Source organism: Odocoileus virginianus, chromosome 5 (genome assembly GCF_023699985.2).
Source record: "Odocoileus virginianus isolate 20LAN1187 ecotype Illinois chromosome 5, Ovbor_1.2, whole genome shotgun sequence".
Classification (NCBI taxonomy): Eukaryota; Metazoa; Chordata; class Mammalia; order Artiodactyla; family Cervidae; genus Odocoileus; species Odocoileus virginianus.
The window spans coordinates 37,702,868-37,725,242 of record NC_069678.1 but is presented as its reverse complement, the minus strand read 5'-3'; the positions used below and the strand labels follow the sequence as shown (position 1 = coordinate 37,725,242).

General features: G+C 40.2%; 1 pseudogene; it reads right to left on the bottom strand.

Annotated features, from left to right (window-relative positions):
* LOC110135258 (guanylate-binding protein 7-like) overlaps window positions 1-15,568 on the bottom strand; it is a 34,521-nt pseudogene extending 18,953 nt beyond the window's left edge.
* Between the last annotated feature and the right edge of the window lie 6,807 nt (window positions 15,569-22,375).

Sequence of the window (22,375 nt, the reverse complement as noted above, 5' to 3'; positions counted from 1 at the left end):
CAGTTATGTGAGGTAAAGGACAGACAAAGGAGTCACAACAAGGGCAGAGTGTTCTGACTTGGTTCTTCTCGTGGGCCTTGACTGGGCACCAATTTTGTTTGATTTTTGGTTTTTGTCTTCTTGTCATACAGCTGGAGTAGTAGAGTCACAATTCAAGTTCTTTAAAACATAACTGAGGGATTTCCTTAGTAACAGAATTTGTTGTTCAGTTGCTCAGTCAAGTCTGACTCATCACAACATCATGGACTGCAGCAAGCCAGGCTTCCCTGTCCCTCACCAGCTCCTGGAGTTTGCCCAAGTTCATGTCCATTGTATCAGTGATGCCATTCACCTTCTTATTAACTGATACTATCTCACACAGACTAAAAAGAATGTCGTTGAAACACCTTGATTGTTTAAACGCTTTGACTGATAACCTTTCTCACAGTTTTCAAATCTCTTATCACTCAAAATTGACATACTAAGTAATGTAGCCTGACAGAGAAACCGGTCCTCTCCTGACTAGTTGTCAAGAGTTTCTCTAAAAGAAAGGGAAATATAAAATGTTTTTGTTTGAGGCCAATGGCAGATTGCAAAGCAAAAAGAGGAAGAAAGGAAGAAAATAGAGTAAGAGAGATAAGAGAGAGAGTCTGAGAGAGACACTGAGAAACAGCTAAGATTCTTAGATTTTAGTTGGCTGAGGTTCTACTCCCTAATCATGCTGAGACACTGAGCCACATAAAAAGGCATTAAGAAAGAAATGGTGTGTAGTTTCCTTAGACAGTAATATCCAAGACATTGGCATATTGTTCCTAAAATCAATAAGAACCAAGAAAGCAACTCGGTAGAAAAAGAAAGATTTCATGAAATTGGAAATGTAAAGGGTAAATTAATATGTTCAAAGGTACAGATGCTTATTTGTAGTGAGGTGAATAACATGCAACTGTATAGACACCAGATCAGCCAAAGTTAAAATGTCTTTTACCAGATTTTTTTAATGATGTGGAGAATTCCAGTTACTGCTAATAAGCACATAAATTGCACATAAAACTTCAAAAACTGTTTGATATTGTCTTGAGTGCCTGAAAATATATGGACTCTATGACCCAGCAGTTACACTTCTGAGTATATCACACAGGGGTAGCTAGTGTACATGTGCACCAGGATAGATACAACAATATTCACAACAGAAGCATCCATAAAAGGTAAACTACAGATAATAACAGTGTTCATCAACAATGAGTGAATTCTTCTATCCTTTGTCAATAGCATACTATGAAGTAGTGAACAAAAATAAATTACAGTCAAGTATGACAAACTAGATGAACCTTATAAACTTCTTGTTGAGCAAAAGAAGCAAGACCCCAATGACTGGCACAATTTAGTTCACCTTGTATTAAGTTCAAGCTATGTTTTACAACCTGGGTGTGGCTCAGCTGGTAAAGAATCTGTCTGCAATGTGGGAGACATGGGTTTGATCCCTGGGTTGGGAAGGTCCCCTGGAGAAGGGAAAGGCTACCCACTCCAGTATCCTAGCCTAGAGAATTCCAGGGACTGTATAGTCCATGGGGTTGCAAAGAGTTGGACACGACTGAGCGACTTTCACTTTCACTTCATGTTTTACAAATACAGAAACATAATATGAACCAATTTTCTAAAAGGAAGAGTGAAAGACTACCCCATGAAAATCAGAACACTGGTGAAGTCTAATGAAGGTGTGAGAGGGCATAACTTGGGATTTTGGGTGTTGAAGTATTATTTCTTGATCTGAGTAGTGATTAGACAGATGATTACATTATGTTTATCAATTTTGCAGTATTTATATATGTATATTTTATGCACCATTCTGTATGTGTTATAGTTAATAGTAGGAAAAAGAGAAAAAAGAAGGTGTAATTTACCAAAGTTTGGAAATAAGCAAATTAAATGAAGCAAAAAAAGATAGGTAGTAGCCCCATTGAGATATGGGTTTTACAGAGATTCATCTGTCTGTACTTCCTTCTATCCTTTTCAAAAAACAGAACATGCTGGACAACATGTTGGAAAATATAATTTTAAAAGGTCTTGTAGGTCTTCATGGAACCATTCAACTTCAGCTTCTTCAGCATTACTGGTCAGGGTATAGACTTGGATTACCATGATATTGAATGATTTGCCTTGGAAACAAACAGAGATCATTCTGTCGTTTTTGAGATTGCATCCAAGTACTGCATTTCAGACTCCTTCCATGACTATGAGGGCTACTCCATTTCTTCTAAGGGATTCTTGCCCACACTAGCAGATATAATGGTCATCTTAGTTATTCACCCAATCCAGTCCATTTTAGTTCACTGATTCCTAAAACGTTGATGTTCAATCTTGCCATCTCCTGTTGGACCACTTCCAATTTAACTTGATTGATGGTCCTATCGTTCCAGGTTCCTATACAATATTTCTCTTTACAGCATCGGACTTTACAGCCATCAACAGTCACATCCACAACTGGGTGTTGTTTCTGCTTTGACTCTGTCCCTTCATTCTTTCTGAAGTTATTTCTCCACTGATCTCCATTACCATATTGGGCACCTACCGACCTGGGGAGTTCGTCCTTCAGTGTCCTATCTTTTTGCCTTTCCATACTGTTCATAAGGTTCTCAAGGCAAGAATACTGAAGTGGTTTGCCATTCCCTTCTCCAGGGCACCACGTTTTTTCAGAAGTCTCCACCATGACCTGTCTGTCTTGGGTCACCCTACAAGGCATGGCTCATACTCATTGAGTTAGCCAAGGCTGTAGTCCATGTGATCAGATTGGTTAGTTTTCTGTGACTGTGGCTTTCATTCTGTCTGTCTTCTGATGGAGAAGAACAAGAGGCTTATGGAGCTTCCTGATGGGAGAGACAGACTGAGGAGGAAAATTGGCTCATGTTCTAATAGGCGGGACCGTGCTCAGTAAATCTTTAGTCCAGTGACTGGGGTTCAGTTCAGTTCAGTACAGTTCAGTCTCTCAGTGGTGTGGACTCTTTGCAACCCCATGAATCATAGCACTCCAGGCCTCCCTGTCCATCACCAACTCATGGAGTTTACTCAAACTCATGTTCAATGAGTCAGTGATGCCACATAGCCATCTCATCCTCTGTCATCCCCTTCTCCTCCTGCCCACAATCCCTCCCAGCATCAGGGTCTTTTCCAATGAGTCAACTCTTCGCATGAGGTGGCCAAAGTATTGGAGTTTCAGCTTCAGAATCAGTCCTTCCAATGAATACCCAGGACTGATCTCCTTTAGGATGGACTGGTTGGATCTCCTTGCAGTCCAAGGGACTCTCAAGAGTCTTCTCCAACACCACAGCTCAAAAGCATCAATTCTTTGGTGCTCAGCTTTCTTCACAGTCCAACTCTCACATCCATACATGACCACTGGAAAAACCACAGCCTTGACTGGATGGACCTTTGTTGGCAAAGTAATGTCTCTGTTTTTTTATATGCTCTCTAGGTTGGTCTTAACTTTCCTTCAAAGGAGTAAGCATCTTTTAATTTTATGGCTGCAATCACTATCTGCAGTGATTTTGGAGCCCCCCAAAACTAAAGTCTGACACTGTTTCCACTGTCTCCCCATCTATTTTCCATGAAGTGATGGGACCAGATACTGTGATCTTAGTTTTCTGAATGTTGAGCTTTAAGCCAACTTTTTCACTCTTCTCTTTCACTTTCATCAAGAGGCTTTTCAGTTCCTCTTTACTCTCTGCCATAAGGGTGGTATCATCTGCATATCTGAGGTTATTGATATTTCTGCTGGCAATCTTGATTCCAGCTTGTGCTTCTTCCAGCCCAGCGTTTGTCATGATGTACTCTGCATATAAGTTAAATAAGCAGGGTAGCAATATACAGCCTTGACATACTCCTTTTCTTATTTGGAACCAGTCTGTTGTTCCCGTGGCCACTGCTCAGTTTTCCAAATTTGCTGACATATTGAGTGCAGCACTTTCACAGTATCATCTTTTAGGATTTGAAACAGCTCAACTGGAATTCCATCACCTCCACTAGCTTTGTTCACGTGATGCTTCCTAAGGCCCACTTGATTTTGTATTCCAGGACATCTAGCTCTAGGTGAGTGATCACACCATCATGATTATCTGGTTCCTGAAGATCTTTTTTGTACAGTTCTTCTGTGTATTCTTGCTGCTGCTGCTGCTGCTAAGTCACTTCAGTCGTGTCCGACTCTGTGCGACCCCATAGACGGCAGCCCACCAGGCTCCCCCGTCTCTGGGATTCTCCAACCAAGAACACTGGAATGGGTTGCCATTTTCTTCTCCAGCGCATGAAAGTGAAAAGTGAAAATGAGGTCGCTCAGTCATGTCCGACTCTTAGCGACCCCATGGACTGCAGCCTACCAGGCTCCTCTGTCCATGGCATTTTCTAGGCAAGAGTATTGGAATGGGTTGCCATTGCCTTCTCCAATGAAAGGCTATATGTATATGTAGTTATTTTAAGTTGTTGATCTCTCATTTTCAAAAACCTGCATTTTATTCTCCTTCCTTCAAGATTACAATTTTTGATAGCCTATTTTGCATCTCATTACTTTGTGTATCCTTTAATTGCTCATTGTGGTTAGAGACCATTTTACTGCTTTTGTCTTGTAATCTCCATACTAGATTTGTGTGTGGCTGATTTCTTGCCTTTGCTGTTGAGCCTTTCATTTCATAATTTTCTTGTTTGACTTATGGCCATTTTTGCCTAGAAGTTCTTTTATCATTTGCTGTCATGGTTGTTTGGTGGTATTGAACTCTTTCAGCTTTTGCTTATCTCTAACACTTTTGAATTCTCCATCAGGTCTTAAAGATTGCCCTGTTGCACAGAGCAGGCTTAGTTTTGGTTTTTCTCTTTTATCACTTTAAATATGTGATGTCTATATATTTCATCTAGCCTGCAGTTTCTGCTGAAAAATCAGTTTACAGCTTATGGAAGTTCTTTTGCATATTATTTGCTTATTTTCCCTTCTTTTACTTTTTTCCCTGTTTCTTTTAGTATCATCTCTTAGTCTTTTTTTTTAAGTTTTGCCCATCTTTTATTTTATTTTAAATTTTTATTGAAGTATACTTGATTTACAGTGCAATGTTAATTTAAGGTGTACAGAAAATGAATCATTTATACATATACATATATCCATTTTTTTTTAAAGATTCGTATCCCATATAGGTCATTATAGAGTACTGAGTAGAGTTTCCTGTGCTATACAGTAGGTCCTTAGTAGTTGTCTATTTTATATATAGCAGTATGTATATGTTGATCACAACCTCCCAATTTATCCTTCCCCTCCTTATCCCTCGGTAACCATAAGTTTGTTTTCTACATCTGTGTCTCTACTTCTGTTTTGTAGATAACTTCATTTGTACCCTTTTTGTAGATTCCACATATAATAGATATCATATGATATTTGTCTTCCTGTGTCTGACTTCACTTAGTAATGACAATCTCCAGATCCATCCATGTTGCTGCAAATGGTATTATTTTGCTGTTTGTAAGATTGAGTAATATTCCATTGTATATATGTACCACATCTTCTGTATCTGTTCCTCTGTTGAAGGACATTTAGGCTGCTCCCATGTCCTGGCTATAGTAAATAGTGCTGCAATGAAAATTGCGGTGCATGTATCTTTTTGAATTATGATTTTCTCTGGGTATATGCCTAGGAGTGCAACTATTGGGTCATATGGTAGTTCTCTCTTTAGGTTTTTAAGGAACATCCATACTGTTCTCCATAGTGGCTATGCTGCACTGTTCTCAGTTGTGTCTGACTCTTTCACAACCACATAGACTAGCCCACCAGGATCCTCTGTCCATGGAATTTTCTAGGCATGAATACAGGAGTGGGTTGCCATTTCCTTTTCCAGGGGATCTTCCCCAGCCAGGGATCAAACCCTCATCTCTTTTGTCTCGTGCACTGGCAGGTGGATTCTTTACCCCTGAGCCCCCTGGGAAGCCCCATAATGGCTATACCAATTTATATTAATTTTATTTTTTAATTTATTTATTTTAATTGGAGGCTGATTACTTTACAATATTGTAATGGTTTTTGCCATACATTGACATGAATCATCCATGGGTATACATGTGTTCCCCATCCTTAAACCCTTCCCACCTCCCTCCCCATCCCATCCCTGAGGGTCATCCCAGTGAACTGGCCCTGAGTGCCCCGTCTCATGCATCGAACCTGGACTGGCGATCTATTTCACATATGGTAATATACATGTTTCAATGCTATTCTCTCAAATCATCCTACCCTCGTGTTCTCCCACAGAGTCCAAAAGTCTGTTCTTTACATCTCTGTCTCTGTTGCAGTCTCACATATAGGATCATGATTACCATCTTTCTAAATTCCATATATATGCAGTAATATACTGTATTAATGTTTTCTTTCTGACTTACTTCACTCTGTATAATAGGCTCCAGTTTCATCCACTTCATTAGAACTGATCAAATCATTCTTTTTAATAGCTTAGTAATATTTCATTGTATACATGTACCACAGCTTTCTTATCTATTCATCTGCTTATGGGCATCTAGGTTGCTTCCATGTCCTAGCTATTGAAAACAATGCTGCAATGAACACTGGGGTACATGTGTCTCTTTCAATTCTGGTTTCCTTGGTGTGTATGCCCAGCAGTGGGATTGCTAGGTTGTATGGCAGTTCTATTTCCAGTTTTTTAAGGAATCTCCACACTGTTCTCCATAGTGGCTATACTGGTTTGCATTCCCACCAATAGTGTAAGAGGGTTCCTTTTTATTCTCACCCTCTCCAGCATTTATTGCTTGTAGACTTTTGGATAGCAGCCATTCTGACCGTCATGAGATGGTACCTTATTATAGTTTTGATTTGCATTTTTCTGATAATGAGTGATGTTGAGCATCTTTTCATGTGTTTGTTAGCCATCTGTATGTCTTCTTTGGAGAAATGTCTGTTAGTTCTTTGGCCCATTTTTTTGATTGGGTCATTTATTTTAAAGGAATTGAGCTGCATGGGCTACTTGTGTATTTTTGAGATTAATTCTTTGTTAGTTGCTTCATTTACTATTATTTTCTCCCATTCTGAAGGCTGTCTGTTCACCTTCTTATAGCTTCCTTCATTGTGCAAAAGCTTTAAGTTTAATTAGGTCCTATTTGTTCATTTTTGCTTTTATTTCCATTACTCTGGGAGGTGGGTCATAGAGGATCTTGCTGTCATTTATGTCAAAGAGTGTTTTGCCTATGTTTGCCTCTAGTTTTATAGTTTCTGGTTGTCTTTTTCATTATAATGTATCTTGGTGTGTTGCTCTGGATTCATGTTATGTGAAACACTCTCCACTTCCTAGACTCCAGTGTCTGTTTCCTTTTCCAGGTTGGGGATGTTTTCAGCTATGATGTTATATTCTCATCCCCCTTCCTCTCTCTTTTCTCCTTCTGGGACCCCTATACTACAATGAAAATATGTGTCAGCTTAATGGTATAGGGTCTCTTAAATTGTCTTCAGCCTTTTGGTTAGGGACAGATCTTGGCGCTAAAGAGTCAATATGGCAGCTGCCGAGAGTGTTCATGTGGTTCAAAGTTCCTCAATATGGCTGCCACCCAGAATCTGTGTCTCCAGAGTGATCTACAATCACCACCTCTCCTCTCCAGGAGACTCCAAAATTAGCCAGTAGGGCTGGACCAGGCTCCTATCAAATTGCTGCTTTTTCTCTGGGTCCTCATGTGAGTGAAATTTTATGTGTGCCCTTTTAGACTGAGTCTCTATTTCCCAAAGTTCTGTGGGATTCCTGAAACTATGCCCTATTGGCCTTCAAAGTTAGATGCTCTGGGCTCATCTTCCTGGTACTGGAGCCCTGTGTTCAAGAGTCTGAAGTGGGGCTCAGAACACTCACTCCTGCAGGAGAACTTCTACAAGATAATTATTCTCCAGTTTGAGGGTTCCCTCACCCAGGGTGTATGGGATCTGATGATACTGTGATTGTGCTCCTCCTACCAATCTCCTTGTCATTCCCTTCTTATGTCTTTAATTATAGTAGATCTATTCTGGTATTTTCCCATCTTTTTCACTGACTGTTTCTCTGCAAGTAGTTCTGGTTTTGTGTGCTCATAAGTGGAAGAAAGCTCAGGGTCTTTCTAAAATTGTGTCTTGGCTGTTCTCAAAAGTTATTTCTTAACTAAGCTTTCAAGAAATTGGTGTCAGGTTCTCAAATGACATGTCAGTGTATCCATAGAGTTTAAGGCTGTATTTAAGTCTAATCTGAGAAAATTTGGGCAACAATGCATGAATTCTGCTTGTTTCCTCCCTTGCTTTGTTTGATTAATACTTTGTAAGTGATAAGTTCTAAAGTTTATCTCCACCCTTCTTCTTGAATGTAATGTGCTGGTTTCAATTTTAGAACAACATGTGAAATATAGTTTACGGTTAATAGAAGTGAAATTGAAAATGAAAGTAGGGCAGGATTGCTTTGAAGTAGGTCTAATGTTAGGAATCCAGCTTCTTATTTTGATCAAAAAATGTACTGTTTATGTGGGAAATAAACCAAAACGTTGATACCAGGGACAATTGAAACTTTTTGTAAATTGCATATAATATAAGGGTAAATGATGGTGAATTCTTTAAATTTATCACCTGAAGAAAGTTCATTTTCCCATCTCTCTTTTAGAGTGTTTCTTTCGAGATAGTTGGGCAAATGTACTTTATTTTTAAAACTATTTATGTTTCATGTGTACATCACTATAATTTGACATCTGTATATAGAAATAAATGATCACTACCACAAATACGCTTGTCATCCGTCACTATACAGTTGATTCTCTTCACCAATTTTGTCTACCCCCTGGCACCCTTTCCTCTGGTAATTGCCAATTGTTCACTGTATCTACAAGTTCATTTTGTTTTACTTTGTTTGCTTATTTGTTTTTGTTTTTTTTTTTCCCTCCTCATACGAGTGAAATAATATAGTATTTGTCTTTCTCCACTTGATCTATTTCATTCAGCATAATAGTGTCAACATCCATCAGTGTTGCAAATGTCAGAATTTCATTCTGTTTTATGGCTGACTAGTATTTATTGTATTTATATATAAAACATCTTTTTTTGTCCACTTATTCATTGCTAGGCACTTAGGTTCTTTCCATATTTTGACTATTGCAAATAAAACTGCAAAGAATATAGGGGTACCTGTATCCTTTTGAGGTATTTCCTGGTGGCTCAGATGATAAAGAGTCTGCCCATAATGTGGGAGGTCTGAGTCTACCCCTGGGTCCAGAAGATCCCCTGGAGAAGGAAATGGCAACCCACTCCTGTATTCTTGCCTGGAAAATCCCATGGATGGAGGAGCCTGACAGGCTACAGTCCATAGTATCACAAAGAGTGATCACACGACTGAGTGACTATCCTTTTACATCCTTTTGAATTACTTTTCCTATTCTTTGGGTAAATAACCAGAAGTGGAATATGGGGTAATGGTCACGATCCTTCAAGCTAGGATTCAACAGTACATGAACTGAGAACTTCCAGATGTATGGATTTAGAAAAGGCAGAGGAACCAGAGATCAAATTGCCAACATCTGTTGGATCATAGAAAAAGCAAGGGAATTCCAAAAAAAAAAATCTACTTTTGCTTCACTGACTACACTAAAGTCTTTGAGTGTATGGATCACAACAAACTTTGGAAAATTCTTAAAGAAATGGGAATACCAGACCACCTTATCTGCCTCCTGAGAAACCTGTATGCAGGTAAAGAAGCAAAAGTTAGAACTGGACATGGAATAATGGACTGGTTCAAAATTGGGAAGGGAGTACATCAAGGCTGCATATTGTCACCCTGCTTATTTAACACACATGCCGAGTACATCATATGAAATGCTGAGTTGGATGAATCACAAGCTGGAATCAAGACTGTTGGGAGAAATATCAATAATCTCTGATATGTGAATGACACCACTCTAGTGGCAGAAAGCAAAGAAGAACTAAAGAACCTCTTGATGAAGGTGAAAGAGGAAAGTGAAAAAGCTGGCTTAAAACTCAACATTCAAAAAACGAAGATCATGGCATCTGGTCCCATCTCTTTATGGCAAATAGATGGAGAAAACATGGAAATACTGACAGGCTTATTTTCTTGAGCTCCAAAATTAGTGTAGACAGTGACTCCAGCCATGAAATTAAAAGATGTTTGTTCCTTGGAAGGAAAGATATGACCAACTTAGACAGCATTTTATAAAGCAGAGACATCACTTTGCAAAAAAAAGAAAGGACATATAGTCAAAGCTATGGTTTTTCCAGTAGTCAAATACAGATGTGAGAGTTGGACCCTAAAGAAGGCTGAGCACCAAAGAACTGATGCTTTCAAATTGTGGTGCTGGAGAAGACCATTGAGAGTCCCTTGGACAGCATGGAGATCAAACCAGTCAGTCCTAAAGGAAATCAATCCTGAACATTCATTGGAAGGACTGATGCTGAAACTGAAGCTCCAATACTTTGGCCACATGATGCAAAGAGTCAACTCACTCTGGAAAAGATCCTGGGAAAGATTGAAGGAAGGAAGAGAAAGGGGCGACAGAGGATGAGATGGTTGGATGGCATCACGGACTCAATGGACATGAGTTTGAGCAAACTTTGGGTGATAGTGAAGGACAGGGAAGCCTGGCAAGCTGCAGTTCATGGAGTTGCAAAGAGTTGGACATGACTGAGTGACTGAACAACAACAGTGGTAGTTTTATTTTCAGGCTCCCTGACATCTCCGTGGCTTCACCTATGTTCAGTTCTGCCTGTAATCATTTCTCCTCAGGGAGCTGAGATGTAAAATTATTCTTTCTGATGAGGGCAATTAACCTAACAATGGATTACTCAGTTTTCAAATTAGCATGAGTTGAACACTATGAAGCAAGGCTCAGAAAGTTCAACATGTAATAGCAAATTTTGCAGTTTTCATCATTTTATGGGACAACAAGATCCCATTGATCTTAAGGAAACACACTCTGTACTGGCTAAAAAATTTAATGGAAAGGACTTATTTGCTTTGATATACAAATGAAACCATCTTATCCTTTCTAGTCATGTGTGTGTGTATTAGTCAGTCATGTCTGACTCTTTTTGACCCCATGGGATTGTAGCCCAGCAGGCTCCTCTGTCCATGGAATTCTCCAGGGAAAAATACTGGAATAGGTATACATTCACTTCTCCAGAGGACCATCCTGACCCAGAGATCGAATCCAGGTCTCCTGTATTGCAGGCAGGTTCTTTACCATCTGATTACAGTCTACCTATGTGCATGTTCTAGTGATATTCACTTAGTTGTGTCCGACTCCTTGCAACCCCATGGAGTGTGGCCTGCCAGGCTCCTCAGTCCTTGGGACTCTCCAGGCAGGAATACTGGAGTGGGTTGCCATGCCCTTCTCCAGGGGAATCTTCCTCACCCAGGGATTGAACCCAGGTCTCTCTCATTGCAGGCAGGTTCTTTACTGCCTGAGTCATGAGGGAACCTCATGTATGTACTAGGCCTGCTTATTCAATGATATAAAAATGTCCTCTTTTTAAATTGTTATGAAGAGGAATTTCTTTAAGAGTTTTAATTCACCACTAATATGAAGGAATGGAATTTTCCCCTACATTTCACACCTCTTTTCAGATGACCAAGGTTACTCTCTGTAGAGAAATTTTGGCATGTTGATTGTGAATAACTCAATTTAGAATAGGTACAAAGCTGTTCTTTTATGAAAACATTTATATATCAATAATAAACACCTGAGAATCTTGAAAATTATGTATTCAATTATAACCAGCATTTATAGCTCATTGTTAGAATTGTAGTTTATTATTTTCATACTTTTTTTGTCAATAGTGAATTTTTTCAATGATTTTGAATTCCTTTATAATCATAGTAGAATCGTAGAAGAACACATACACAACTGGAAAGTACTTTCCTTTGAAAAAGAGAAATCGTTTATTTCAAAAGAAAATTTCCTGCTAGGTGATGGGTGTTGGAATCCATTGTCATACATTTGCTAGGTAAGTATTAGTGACATTACACAATGTCTGTCGTACAGCATGTCCAATGTACATGGATGAATTATCTTAATAAAATTGCTTACATAAAAAGGAGGCTTCAATGAGGGATTTTATTTGTCCTTTTGCTTTGGACAGAAGATAAGGGCAAGTAACGAAGCTTCAGGTATGATAATGATGTTTGATTCTAGTGAGCAAGTAAGAGACAAAAATTCAAGTCAATGGCAGATTGTAATTGAAAAAGGTATTTGCTCCATGTGGTAATTAACATTAAAATATTTCAAATAATAGTGTGCTGTGTATGTTAGGATGCTGACTTCAATTAATACCCATAGGGTGGTTAATAGAATGTGAATTGACAAAATCTAGAATATAACATTTTAGATAAGGTGATTTTTGTACAGGAAGTCTTTTCTGAATTAAGAAAAAGAGTTTGTTAAGGGGCATAAGAGTCAATAGTAATGATGACATCAGTGTTGCTTAAGACATGCGATGTGTCAGGGAAACCGAACAGTCCCAATCCTCTTGCATGAACAGGACTTAGTGGGGAGGGGCCATGGCTCCTGGCAGCTGTGCTGTTCCGAGGCTCCTTCTACTGCTCTTGTTAACCACATCCCAGAGAAGACCCAGCCCCTGATAGAATTTCAAGGCCAGAGGACCTGCCATAACTGGTAACCATGGACCAGGTGTTTGCTTCATAGAGCAGGGCTTCCCCAGACTGCAGATTGGTTGCTTAAATGTTCTCGCCTGTCTTACACTCAATGCTCACACAATTAGCAGAAAAAAATCTGAGCCTGAGGAGACCAAAGGACCCTACTTGACACTTTCTTACTAGTCCTGCATCCATAAGAAGCTATTTCCCATATTCTTGAAGAGAAGTCTCTTTTCCAATGTGTGTGTTAAGCTTCTGTTTTTAATAACTGTATTGATGTTTCAATAAGTAAGAGTTTCTACAAAGCATAAAAGTCATAGAGGAATGTGTCATGCAAAGTTAGTTATCCTCTCATGTCTTACATCAAATATGCAGGTCCATTCCTATTGTGCTCATGCACACCAATTTCTTCTGTATTTTCAAAAGATAGGTGATAATATATGCACATATTCATTAATTTTCCAATCAGCAATACAACTATACACACTTTCTTCATCTTGAGATTTCCTCATGTTAGCACAAATAGAGCTTCCCTTTTCACTTCAGTGACTGTAGATTATTCCTGTGTAAGAGTGTCTCAGGATCGATCTCACTACTGTGTGACAGAGGGACATTAAAGTCATTTCCTCTTCTGGAATTAAAACAATCCTGTGGCAAATATACTGCTACATGTGTCATTTTCAACTTGGGTAAATAAATCTGCAAGATGAATTGCTAAACGTGGACTTCTGTATCAGCAGTATTTGCATTTAAATCTTTGGTACATATTTGCACCAATTTTCACTCTCCCTAGCATTTATCAGAGACCCCCATTTCCTGGTACCTTTGCCAGCCAGTGTCCTGTCCAAACTCTTCTTTCTGGACCATCTGGGAGGTGACATAGGTCCCTGCTAATTTTACCTGTACATCATTTATAATCAGTAAAGTTAAACACATTTTCTCTTGTATATTTCTGCCCATTAAAAAATGTCTTTGTTGCTTTTTCCTTACTGATTTATAAGGGCTCATTATAACTTAAAGAATTGATCTCCATGACTGCATTATAGACTGCAAATATTCTTCCTCTTCTCATTTGTTTCTTGCTTTTCTTAACACTTTTCTAGAACTAATCATTATCTTCCAAGTTGTTTTCCATTTCTTAAAATTAACTATTTTAATCAAAATTGTTTTTTTTCTTCTTCTTTGCATATCAGGCCCTGTTACTCACTTTGGTAATAACTTTAGTAATTTTTTGGTAGTCAGTTTTTATTTTTAAGCTCCTCCTGAACAAAACTAAAATGATAAACATATTTTTTAAATGAACTCTAGTATTACACTACTAAAATATAAGAAGCCTTTCAAAATATGCTTAGTAGGGTTTCTCAGCCCCTTTCATAACGATCACTGAGAAGTTTTAGTCCCACACAAAGTGCTTTATAAGCCCCAGAGAATATTGCAATTAATGTCATGCTAGCCATATCAAGGACATTTGAAATGAAGGACTTATTTTCAGTTGTTTCAATATCTTCTTTTAGCTAATCTATCTCTTTAGTTAGCTCCTCAGCTTCATTTTTAAATCCTTCTGTAAGTATTTCTTTTTGCATCTGTAAAAAAGGAGATTCCCCTTTTGAAAACGCCCCAAATTAGCATTCTGTATCAAACAGCTACAGGTGATATGCATGTGTGTCTATTTCTCTAATACCTTAGATGCTTTTTGATATTCTAATATTTGCAAACATTTGTACCAGGAAAGAGAGAACATCCAGGGTTCGGAGCTTCCCATGTTCCCTCAAGACCATCTTTTTGGGCACAGAGGATTTGGGCCTAGATCATGCCTGAAAACTACCCCAAGAAGGGGTTCCTGCCCTAAGAATACACTTTGGGAGAAGATGTGAGTGAATTCTAAATATTTATCAGGTTCACTGAGGTAGAATGACCATACACAAGTCACCAAAATGGTACTCCTGACTAGCTTTAGAACTCTGGCCATCAAACTCCAGACAGACAAAGAATGCATTTACTCTAGGTGTATGAAATGAATCAGGCAGACATGGAAACAGACGTAGTTTTACAGTTTCGTATCCTGTATTTCATACCAGCACAAGCTGATACCTTCAAGAGAAGATACAACTATTCCAGGTCTCTGATGGTTGTCTCCCAAATTCTAAAGACTCTAAGACTAAGGTCCTATTCACATGGGAGCAAATGTAATGTGATTACCACAAACAGCAGCCCAGGAGCCTGGGCCATGTTATTAGTCCCGTTCAAACACTAACACGACAGAAGGTGTTGAGTCTTACAGAGGTAAACCTTCAGCACAGTTCACATCTCTTTGATGTTGCAGTGAATCCTATGGTTTTGTATTTCCCTCTGGGATCAGACTTAAGGTCAAATTCCTGTGCCTTTATTCCTGAGGAGTTAGGGTTTCCCCACCAGGCCCCACCCAGGCCCATCTAGACTTACCTTCAGCTTGTGCTCCAGCATCATTTCCTGCTGTCTCCGCAGGTTTTCTCTTTCCCTATCCATCTTCTCTTGCAGTTGGGCCAGGTTTTCTTTGAAGCTTCTCTCTTGTGCCTCCAGTTTTTGTTCCTCTTCATTCAGTTTCTCTCTTAGCAGCTCCTGTTCTCTCTTAGCTGCATCCTTTTTGGCACACGCAGCTCTTTTACTAGAGTTTTAAAGAGGGAACAGTTGTGCTGAGCCGTCACCTCCTTTGCTCAGAGATAAAGTGGCTTTGATATTGTGGGAAGGAGTCTGACTGTTCCTGCTACCACATCAGACAACATGGTTCAGCTCATGATATAGAAGCACTGAGTGGATGTACACTCAACCCAAACTCCCCCGTTTACTTCCCCATGTAGCAGAGAGGTTCCACGGAAGAAGAGGAAGCTCTGGTGTCAGGAAGTGTTTGTTCCCACACCTGCCAAATGGCAGCACAAATGCCACCTTCCCCTCTGAGAGCTCAGTTCTGAGAGGGTAACAGGCAGGGGGGCCAGGGGTCTCCAAACAGAGGAAATAGGCTGCAAGTGCCAGACATTTTTAATCTCTCTTAAGCAGCAGGAGGAAACAAACCAGCGATATTTTTTCTTCTCTATACAAATTTAAAAGGAGGTTTCTCTTAAAATGCTGTGTTGCCATGACACCTGGTTTCACCTGATGCTAACTACTCTCAAACCTTGAGTTAACCAATACATTTTTTTTTATGGGAATGTTTATCGTAAAGCTATGTTAATTTACCCCAGACTCTGTAAGTTCCGCCAAAGGGCCTAACATACTTACTCAGATATTGTTCCCCTAATCTATGTAAATGAAACTATTTGTTGGTAATCTGCCCTTCTACAAGATTCAAGTCAGTCGTTTTATGGCCAGGGATGAATTATCTGGTGCCATTCTAAATTCTAAGACATTCCTTTCTTTTCATTAACAGACTGTGAGTGACTATATAACTTACAGCTAAAGACTAGAAGGGGGGGTACTCTTTTGCCCCCTTCTGATGCCTATGTCAGAAGCTTTCTCTATCTCCTTTATACTTTAATAACACTTTATTACACAAAAGCTCTGAGCAATCCAGCCTCGTCTCTGGCCCCAGATTGAATTCGTCTCCTCCGGAGGCCAAGAATCCCGGTGTCTTATCTTTCAGCCACAACCTTTCACTCCCCTGTATTGCGATGGCCTTGTCCCCATCAGTGAGGGGGTCTGCCTGCAGGATGGCTTCCTCTACTCTTCCCTGTGACTACAGGAAGTTCTGGAGGACCTCGTTGGCCTGAGGAAACAAGGAGCAAAGACTCATCAGGCAGCAAAGATGTAGTGTCTTGCTATGGAAATTGTTGTCACTAAACCTACAGACTGGATTCTGTAACTTCTCCATCCTTTGTAGGCTCCCCAAATGGTTACAGACCCTAGAATTCTGTGCAGGTCTACAAGCCCCCGTCATCCATTGTTCACAACTGTCATATCTGCATATCCTTTTTCTCTTGATTAATACTCATCTACTGTTTCTTTAATAGGGCATCATTTATGCACACTTCAACTTGTCCTCTCTACCTCATCTTCCTGGAAGCCTTCCTAAGCTGTATTCTGAGTTCTGAATGGCTGCCAAGAACTCCTACCCCACCAACAAACCACTTGCTGGCTGTGTTGTCTTAATCAAATTAGGAATGTCTCTGTACATCATAGTTCTCAATTTTAATATGGCATGACAGCAGTACCTAATTCATTATTCTGAGGCCTAAGCTCATTGTCTAGGCAACATAGTGGAGTGGAAAGATCCTGAGTTCACCCCCAAAGAAACAATTGTTTGCAAAACAACCGTTGGTGAAAAACATGGAACCTATCAGAAGAGATCTCCTATGAATGGTTATATAAAGGACGAACCACAGTGAGATGAGTAGGAGTCTCAATACAGTCAAATTCCATACCCCCGTGTGGGCTATTCAGAACTTTGAGGATAATTATAACCTGAAATGTTTTCCAAGGAGTGAGAATTCCTAGGTCTGTATCATCACCCACCCCTCCACCACAGCCATGGATCTAGCACCAGGAAGACAATCCTCAAGAACTTTGCTTTGAAGGCCAGTGAGGCTGGCTTTCGGCAGTCCCAGAGGGCTTGGGGAAATAAGAATCCTAGCTCTTACAGGATGCACCCTAAAGGTCACATGTCCCAGGACCCAGAGTGTAAGCGGTAATTTGATAGGAGCCTGGGTCAGACCTGCCTGCAGTGTGGGGTCTGAGCAGGGGGATTTATTGTTGTTGTCTAATGTAAGTGTGCTCGGGAGGTCAAATTGAAGAGTAAACTTAACTGAAGCTGCAGCCAGTGGTCAAGCCAGCTGCCCTGGCTTGCCCCTAGGGCTCCTCCTGCGTCCAGCTCCTCTGGAAACCTGACTCTTATACTCAAAAGCTGAAAAGCCAGCAAGTTATTAAAGGCCATCCAGGTACTGGTGGCGATTATGAGAAACGAAATCAAAATTGAAAGAACATGGATTTTTTTTTTTTTTTTTAAACAGAGGCAGGAATCTGGATGAATTCTGGGAAAGACAGGGGATGATTGTTCCTTCATGCCTGGCTGGGTGAGCACACTTTGTCCCTCCTACACAAGTGGCTTGAATGTGGCCCAAGTAATGTGGAGATGAGAGATCAACAGTCTGTCTCTCAGGGGTGTTTTTGTGAGAGAGGGGGTGTTTATTAATTTTTCTCCACTTGAAAAATGTTTCATTTTTTCCTTTCTAAAATGTTTCTTCTTTTTAACTCAGTGATTTTTTTCATTAGTAAAAGAAATATGTGTGTGTATAAAATCCTTAATTTTATAGCCCATAGTCACTATTTTTTAAAATTTTTAATTGGGGAATAATTGCTTCACAATGTTGTGTTGATTTCTCCCATACACCACCACAAATCAGCCATAATTATATGTATATCCCCACCCTCTTGATCTTCGCTATTATTTTGTTAAGAGTTTTTCTCTTTTCTTTTACTAGTGTGGATCCAGATTTGGAGGTTAGGGCTTGATTCATCCCTTCCATTCTTTTCTGTATCCTTTAAGGCATTGTAAAAACCTGCAAGTTAAAAGCTTGATTGCTGCTGTTAGGGAACCCGATTCTTTGCCCGAGGAGCTGCAAGCCAAGATACTGAGACTCCAGGTTTGCAGCAGTGAGTTTATTTGTGAGGTATCAACTAAAAAAGATGCACAATTTGAGAGTTGTGAGTTGTCTTGTTTGGGGAAAAATGACGACTGTAGCCAAAAGACAGCACCTCAGATAGCTCTGAGAGACTGCTCTGAAGAAGTAGTGGGGGAAGTTCAATATACAAGGTTTTGGTGAAGGGGGAGTTCAATGCAATCAAGTGCTTAATTTACAAGTGTTTTTCTTCTAGTCACGAGGATCTGATGTCACCGTGAACGGATTTACTGCTTTTCTAGATATGAGGGGGCTCTTCCCTGATAGCTCAGTTGGTAAAGAATCTGCCTGCAATGCAGGAGACCCTGATTCGATTCCTGGGTCAGGAAGACCTGCTGGAGAAGGGATAGGCTACCCTCTCCAGTATGCTTGGGCTTCCCTGGTGGCTCAGCTGGTAAAGAATCCACCTGCAGTGCGTGAGACCTGGGTTCAATGCCTGGGTTGGGAAGATCCACTGGAGAAGAGAAAGGCTACCCACTCCAGGATTGTGGCCTGGAGAATTTCATGGGCTGTATAGTCCCTGGGGTCGCAAAGAATCAGACACGACTGAACGACTTTCACTTTAGATAAGAGGAAATGCAGGGACTGTTATCATAAAATCTGATCCCAAATAAAATCCAACTATATGAAGACCTGTCCCATCAGATTACCCGAGCACAGCGTGCCCCAGCCCACCCTGAGCTTCCTCGGGGGTTGAAGGTCAGCAGCTGCAGCAGCGCAGGGCTCAGTCTCCTCAGAGGCAGACGGCAGACGCCCTTGTTGTTCAGCTGTTGGCAGTGCTCTTGGCAAGTGCCCGTTTACGGCTGACAGAGGCAACCCAGTAAGGCTGCACGGGCTGTGATGACAGTAGGTCATGGGGCAAGCAGGTCTCTTCTGAGCAGACTCGGATGAGCAATATTGGTTTCATCATGTTTCAGCCAGGTTTGTTGTATTACAAGAGGAAAGAGTTTTCAAACACGCTCTTCTCTTACCTGCTGTTCTGTGAAAAGAGCTCACGATTTTCCCTTAGTTACCAGTTTCTGTTACAGGTTTTCAACCCTATGAATCAGGGTTTTGCTATCTCATCGATATTTCAGATGGCAGTGAGGGGAAGGAAGGACATGCAGAGTATAGTCTCAAAATTCTATGCCCAAGCCTTCCCAAGAGCAAGGGCGGTTGCACATATTCCCTGTGCAGACTTCTCTGGCTGCAAAGGCAACTAGAGAAGTACAAGAATCCTTAGATTACCATACCCTTATTTTGTAAAATAGAATGATATGATATTTGGAGCTGCAGAGTGTGTTATAACTGTAAAGGTCTATGTGACAATATCAGGGACAGATTTTTCTTGAATTCTGAGACCACAATCAGTATCTTAAAGACTTGAACCCGAGCTGGGAAAATTACTGTGGCCTCATAAGCCTGAGTCACTGAGATTGGTTTAGAGGGAGATTGGGGATGTGACCTAAAACCAGATAAAGTTAATCTTTTCTCAGTTACCTGTATCCAAGAAATTTTTCTCTCTTCTTCTCTCTCACTCAGTCTCTTTCGGGCTCTCTTGATCTCCTCTATTCTGTTTTCGTTAACTTTTTATTGTTGTCAGCGAGGGTATAAACATGTATGATTCAAGATGAAAATTGTAATGCCATTTAGATATGTTTGGCTCTGAAACATGATATATATATTATAAACATGACATGTATTATTACTTACAAATAAATTTGGAGTCTTTCAGTTTCCATGGTTTGTAATTGCTTCAGGAAAAATACTTTAAAAGTTACATCCCGTAACTCTAATTCACAAAACTATAGTCTTAGGAAAGGAAGAATGAGTAAAATGTGTTCCTAAATGGAAGGCAGTCAGTGAGATGATTTAACTGAAGATTTTTATAGTTTCTATTTCTTTAACTCCAGAAAAAGTGGTCTTTTGCATCTTGTTTTAGAAGTTGTGCTTCTTTGTCACCTAGTAAGGAGATCAGTCCTGGGTGTTCATTGGGAGGACTGATGCTGAAGCTGAAACTCCAATACTTTGGCCACCTGATTCGAAGAACTGACTCATTTGAAAAGACCCTGATGCTGGGAATGATTGACAGCGGGAGGAGAAGGGGGTGACAGATGATGAGACGGTTGGATGGCATCACCAACTCAATGGACATGTGTTTGAGTAAGCTCCAGGAGTTGGTGATGGACAGGGAAGCCTGGCGTGCTGCAATCCATGGGGTTGCAAAGAGTCGGACAGACTGAGTGACTGAAGTGAACTGACTATTGAACACTGTGTCCAGTGAAACATCTGAGAGGAAGAATCTCATTTCCACATCCTCAGAGTTTAGTGCCAGACCACAGGGTGCGGATGGACGAGCATTATAAACAGCTCACACCTGAAGCACCTGCAGCTCTGAAATATGACTGCAGTCCTTCACGTGGAAAACGTGGGCACAAAGAAGTGATAGCTCTTTGGGGGATAAAGTTCTTAGGCTCCGGGAGCTTTAGAATTGGAGAGAGTTACCACTGAGGCAAAATGTTTATAAAAACGTGGCAACACTAAAAGCATCTTGGATATTGCAGAGCACAGACATAAACAAGATGAAAGAATAGGCATTCAGGACTGTAAAACTGCAAGGGGATAGACCCTGACTGCTTACTTGGCTATAAGAAGTATGTCACTCTGCTTACAAGCTGGGGTGGAGGTGTATCACTTGAGGAAGTTCAGCCTCAGTGTATCTGCAACACAAGGTAAAGGAATAGCTGATAGTGTTCAAGCTAAACTCTCTTTAGATCTCATTTTTAAAGGAAAAAGTTATTTCTGGCTTAAGGTTCCTTTTATCATTTTTGAAGTGTCAGAGAATTCATATGATCAAAGTCCGCAGACTTTAATATAGTTGGGTTGGAGTTTCGGGGGAAGGTGTCTATTAGCGCTATACAGAAACAGAAAGCAGAATCTAACACAAATCAAAGGCTCCAAGTGTCTGTATATTCATCCACCGTTAATCTCGTTCTGTGTTGTCCATTCTTCTAAATTTTTAGGATCCGCATGTTCTTCACCAGGAATGGTTACCTTCTCACTCATCTCCACTACTTTTTAAGAATATCAGAGCCAATAGTCGTATCACAATTGTATTACAATGTAATTGTATTTGTATTGTACAATGTAATTGTATTACATATTACAGTTGTATTATCACAATTGTAATATCTGAAACTAGTCTATCTAACTCTTGCATGAGAAGTGGTGTGGACGTCTATCAATTAAACCGCTATTCTGTTTTGTCTTGGTTCTTACTTCGAAAGAGGGGAATAGAAACTACAGCCATTACCAGACAAGGACAAACTCTAGTTAGGCACAAGCATTTTCTTTTTCAAAGTGTTCCCAACTGTTCAGTATACCCAGCTGAATTCCACTCCCTAATTTGTGCCCTTTAAATGTGCCTTATGATGATAGACAAAGGGACGCTAATGCTGAGGAATTTGGAGGAGAATGCGTAAATCTCTTTTAAAGCTATAGCTTTGTAGTTACTCCTTGTTATACTGGCTCTGATCACAGCAGGATTTCAGCGTCCTTTTGAAGATTAGCCTTTTTTCAGCTCTTGGGGATGTGTTTGGCCACTCACACAATACAGAATGAGCTTAAGATCATGTGACATGAATTCCACTGGTTCTACCACAATCACACAGTTCCGAACTAGCTTGCCCAGTAGAATTGTGGAACACTCTCAAGAGGCAATTGAGATGCCAATTTGACCGTAACTCTTGAGAGGATGGGATGCCATTGTTCTGGATGTGGTCAGTAACTTAAGCCCAGAGTCATTACAGGATGTTGGGTACCCAGTAGGCATAATACATGGGTTTGGAGGCCAGTGGCACACAGTATCACTCCCAGTGACTTCTTTGGGGAAATTTGTGCTCCTTGACCTTGTAAATCTAGGCCTGTGTTTCTAGAGAGGGAGTGTTTCATTGAGGGGGGCACACTAAAGGCATCTTAAACCTGAAGCTATAGATACTGCCTGTTTTCTCTGGGCATCTTTTGCCAATAAAGCAGCAGGCACAGGCGTAGTTTATCATGACAATTGACTTTGATCATCACGAAGAGGTATTATTGCTCCCATGTGATGGGAGCAGGGATGAATATTTTGGT